The sequence below is a fragment of the Eschrichtius robustus genome, chromosome 9, assembly GCF_028021215.1.
Source record: "Eschrichtius robustus isolate mEscRob2 chromosome 9, mEscRob2.pri, whole genome shotgun sequence".
Classification (NCBI taxonomy): domain Eukaryota; kingdom Metazoa; phylum Chordata; class Mammalia; order Artiodactyla; family Eschrichtiidae; genus Eschrichtius; species Eschrichtius robustus.
In genome coordinates, this window is record NC_090832.1 from 50,017,085 (window position 1) to 50,022,308 (window position 5,224).

Sequence of the window (5,224 nt, forward strand, 5' to 3'; positions counted from 1 at the left end):
AAAGAGGTCTCAGGTAGAGGAAATTGAACTCAGAAACAGAGACTAGATTTGTGGTTACCAGGGGAAGGGGGTGGGGGTAGGGGTAGGGAAAATGGGTGAAGCTGGTCAAAGGGTAAAATTACCAGTTATAAGATGAATAAATTATGGGGATCTAATGTACAGCATGATGAATACAGTTAACAATACTGTATTGTATACTTGAAAGTTGCTAAGAGAGTAGATCTTAAAAGTTTTCACCAAAAAACTATGTGAGGTGATGGATGTGTTTCCTAACCTTACAGTAATAATTTTGCCATTTATACATATATCAAATCATCACATTGTACACCTTAAAATTACACGACATTATATGTCAATTATATCTCAGTAAAGCAGGGAAAATAAAAGTTACAGGAAAGTTTCCAGACTGTGGCAGGCGGGGCGTGATTTTTTTTTTTTTTTTTTTTGCTGTTGTTGTTTTGTTTTTGGTTTTGGCCGTGCTTTGCAGCTTGTGGGATTTTAGTTCCCCAACCAGGAATCAAACCCAGGCCTTTGGCAGTGACAGCATGGAGTCCTAACCACTGGATCACCAAGGAATTCCCTGTTTGGTTTTATTGTTGTGGCTGTTTTATTTGGGACATAATCTTAAATTGAAAAATAAACAGAATGTCAAAGTGGAAAAAAAAAAAAAAGAAGCTTTGAGGTAGAGGGAATAGCAAGTGTAAAGTGCAGGGACTGGGGTGTGTTTGCTGTGTTTGAGGAATGAGCTAGGAGGCCAGGCTGGAGTGAAGAGTGGTTGAGAAAGAGAGGTAGGAGATGAGTCAGAGAAGCAGCCAGGGTCATGGAAGGACTTTGATTTTATTCTAAGTGTGCTAGGAAGCTGCTGAGCAAGGGAGTGTCATGATCTGAATTTTATATATATAGATATACATTTTTTTTCCCATGGAAAGCAGAAAAATTATTTATTCCAAAAGATGGCAGAAATAAGAAATTCATCCTGAAAATATACTTTGGTATAATTCTGGTGAGACAGATTTTCCCTCTGAACATGTTCTCCTACTGACTGCCCCACTGGAGTCTTACTGTGTGTAACAGTTTTCAAACACTTCACTCATTCTCATGTTGTGAGCAGGCAGGAGCCACCTTCAAATCCACAGGATCCAAGGAGATAGTAACATTATTTCTCAGAAGAACGGCACTTTCTATCTCGGAAGAGTACATAAACATTTTGTGGAGGCAGCACAGTTTAGATTAAATAGGCACATCATTCATCAAAATGTAAAGAAGGAGACAGGAAAAAATACTGCATTCTAGAATAAGATATTCAAATGTGGTGTGAATGTTTAAGGCAGCTGATGGCCAAAGTGGGCAAGTCAGGGAAGGTGGTGTGGGTATGGAGGTGCTTTTGCATCTAGAGGAGTTCTCTTCGTGACCTCAGTGACTGAGCCCTGGCGAGCAGGTCTTCCTCCTCAAGGCCAGTGATGCTTGAGGTACCTACCAGATAGTTTCATTTTTCAACTGCAGTCCAAAGAGAGGGTTAAGTTGGGCCAGAACTGCAATCAGCCAAAAGAAATAGCAGCAAACTGAACAGGTTACCAACATGGCGATGACAATGGTGCTAACTCCCCAGCTGGGACCCTTAGGGATGAACCCAGGGCACCAGGAAGCCGAGGAAGCCCTAGAATGCACTCATCACAACGAGAGGCACCATGAAGCCAGTATACGCCATGGCTGCTGCGGGAGGGGTCAGCCCCTGCCCCGCCACCTCACTTTGGTCCCATCCGGAAGTGTCAACTTGAATTATATTTTTCAGGAACGCTTGCCTGCTGTGTGGGGCAAGGGAGGAAGCAAGGGGACCAGTTAGGAGGATGTTGCGTAATCTAGCGAGGGATGATGGTTTGGATAAAGAGGTTAGCAGTGGGGGTGGAGAGAAGTGTTCAGAATCAAGCTCTATTATAAAGGCAGAGCAACTAGAATTTTCTGATGGAAAAGGATGTGGAGTGTGAAAACGGGAGAGGAGTAAAAGAAGACACCAAGGGTTTTGGCCTAAGCAACTGGGTAAAAGTGGTACCATTTACTGAGGCGGGAAGTTCTGGAGAGAAGCAGGATTGAGGGTGGCCATGGTAAGTTTGAGGTGCCTTTTAGATAGGTGATGGAGACATGGAGAAGGTAGTGGTATTAACAAGTCTGAAGTGCTGGGGTGAGGTCAGCTTGGACATATAAATTTGGGAGTCATTAATGTAAGTTTTGAAAGCCATAGGACTAGATCACGGGTTGGTATGCTTTTTTCTGTTTGCCAGCAGAAGGGCAAACAGAAGGGCCAGATAGTAAATATTTTAGGCTTTATGGGTCATACAGTCGTTCATAGCTACTTAAGTCTGCCACTGTAGTATGAAAGCAGCTGTAGGTAATCTATGAATGAATGAGCATGACTATGTTCCAATAAAACTTTATTTGTAGAAGCAAGTGGCAGGCCAGATTTGGCCCATGGACTGTAGTTTACCAACTCTTGGACTACATGATGCTACTAGGGAGAGTGTAAAAAGAGAAGAGAAAGCTCAGAGCCCTGGGGCACTCCAACATATAGAGAAAATAGGAAGAAGAGGAGGATCGAAGAGACTGAGATACAGAAAGTGGCAAAGTAAGAGGAAAATCAAGAGACTGGGCTGGCACAGAAGCAAAGGAAGATGTTTCAAGAAGGACAATATGATATTGTGGTGCCAGTAAACACTGTGAAAGATTTTGAAATGAGCGCCCCCCCCCCACCCCCCCGCCTGCCAAATAGAATGTCTGTCTAGTATACCCTTTAGGGTTATCTTCATCTTTCATTGTCTTTGAGCTATTTTATAACTTTTTAAGTTGTAGAAAACTGATCATAACCAATGATTCTTGTCCACAGAAATGAATTGCATCCTGTGGAATGCAACTGATTGCATTGGTGGAATGCAATTACCCTGTGGATAGACCAGTTCTGCATCTATTTGTAAATCTTTTCTAGCATTCCTTATTGCTTTAATACTTGGGCTTCATTGAATTCTTCTTTGAACTGATTGTAACATCTTATTAGTTCCCTCATTAATTAATGATTAAAAGAGGGGCTTCTCTGGTGGCTCAGTGGTTAAGAATCCACCTGCCAGTGCAGGGGACACGGGTTCGAGCCCTGGACTGGGAAGATCCCACATGCCGTGGAGCAACTAAGCCCGTGCACCACAACTGCTGAGCCTGCGCTCTAGAGCCCGCCAGCCACAACTACTGAAGCCCGCGCGCCTAGAGCCCATGCTCTGCAACGAGAAGCCACTGCAATGAGAAGCCCATGCACCGCAGCAAAAGAGTAGCCCCCGCTCGCTGCAATTAGAGAAAGCCCGCGCACAGCAACGAAGACCCAATGCAGCCAAAAATAAATAAATAAATTTAAAAAATAAAATAAAATCATTGACGTGTTCATTGTATATTTGTATGTGAGTCATGATTTTACCTTTTAAAATTATTTTTTAACAGTGGACATTGAGTAAAATAAGGGTTGAAAACTGACCATGGAATTTGGCAATATGGAGATCATGGTGACTTTGATAAGAGCTATTTTGGAGAAATAGTAGTAAAAGATTGGAGCAGATGCATAAAACTAAATGATAAAGACACATGGGCACAGGAAAAAGTAAATAGACCAATGGAACAGATTTAGAGAGTCCAGAACAAACCCACATGTAAATAGAAACTGTATAGATGACAGAGGTGAAAATGCAGAGAAAAGGATGGAATATATTCAATAAATGGTGCTGGGACAATTTTTTACATGTATGGAAAAAACCAAAATTGGATCTTTACCTCAAATCAAATAATCTGTTCCAGTGGCTTTAAGACCTAAATAAGAAAAGCCAAAGGCTAAAACTTTTAGAAGAAAATAGAATATTTTTGTGACCTCATGGAAAAACAAAATACAAAATCACAAACTATAAAGGAAAATATTTATGGATTTGACTTAATTAAAATAAAAAAATACCACTTCTGATCATCAAAAAACACCACAAAGAGATTGAAAATACAATTATTCCTAATGCTTAACTGACAAAGGTATCTGGAATATGCAAAAAGCACTTACAAATCAAAATAAATAAAAATAACCTAATAGAAAAATGTGCAAAAATATGAATAGGCAATTCTCAGGAAAGAAAAACCAAATGATCAATGAAGATATGAAAAGATGTACAACCTCAGTACTAATTAGGGAAATGCAGATTTAAACTCCAACATAATACCATTTCACATCTCTGAAACTGACTAATGTTTAAGGATCTGATGAAACAAGTATTGTGACAAAGGTGTGGGGAAATTTTATAGCCTCTCGGTTGGAAGGCAAATTGGTATGACCACTGTGGAGAGCAATTCAGCAATATTTAATAGTTGATGTATGTGCCTTACAACACAACAACTCCATTCCTAGGTATATACCTTAGAAAAACTCCAATATATGTACATAGGGATTGTTTACAGCAGTATTGCTGTAGTAAAAATCTGAATACAATCTGCATGTCCATCAATTAGAAAATGGTTAAGTAAATTGTGGTTTGTTGGAACAATGGAGTACTAAATAACAATGAAAAAGAAATGAACTAGAGCTACACAATATTAATATGTATGAATTTCACAAACAAATATTCAGAGGAAAAATCAAGTTGCAGAATACATGCACATACCTAGATTTTAGTGATACATCTTGCACATTTTTTTGTTAGATTTATCCCTAAATATTTATATTTTCAGTGCTATTAAAATGTTTTTTTTTTAAATTTCAATTTCCAGTTGTTCATTGCTAGCATATAGACATACAATTAATTTGTTGTATATTAATCTTGTTATCATGCAACTTTGCCAAAGTCACTTATTCTAATAGGTTGTTTTTTTTTTTTTGTAAACTCCATCAGATTTTCTACATAGATTATCATATCATCTGTGAATACAGACAGTTTTACTTCTTCCTTTCCAATCTGGAGAACTTTTTCTTTTTCTCTTTTCTTGCCTGAACCCCCAGTACAATATAGTGGCAGTGAGAGTGGACATCCTTATTTTATTCCTGATCTTAGGGAGAAAGCATTCAGTCTTTCAGACATTAAGTATGCTATTAGCTATGAGTTTTTTATTGATGACTTTTATCAGATTGAGGAAGTTCCCTTCTGTGATATTGTGATATAATAAGAAATACATATTTGGTCTTAATTCTCAGCTCCTGACACAGAGCTCCTAAAGC

The 5,224-nt window shown here is 39.0% G+C and overlaps 1 pseudogene; it reads right to left on the reverse strand.

Moving 5' to 3' along the window:
• Positions 1-1,448: 1,448 nt before the first annotated feature.
• LOC137769471 (V-type proton ATPase subunit e 1 pseudogene) lies at positions 1,449-1,708 on the reverse strand (annotated as a pseudogene).
• Between the last annotated feature and the right edge of the window lie 3,516 nt (positions 1,709-5,224).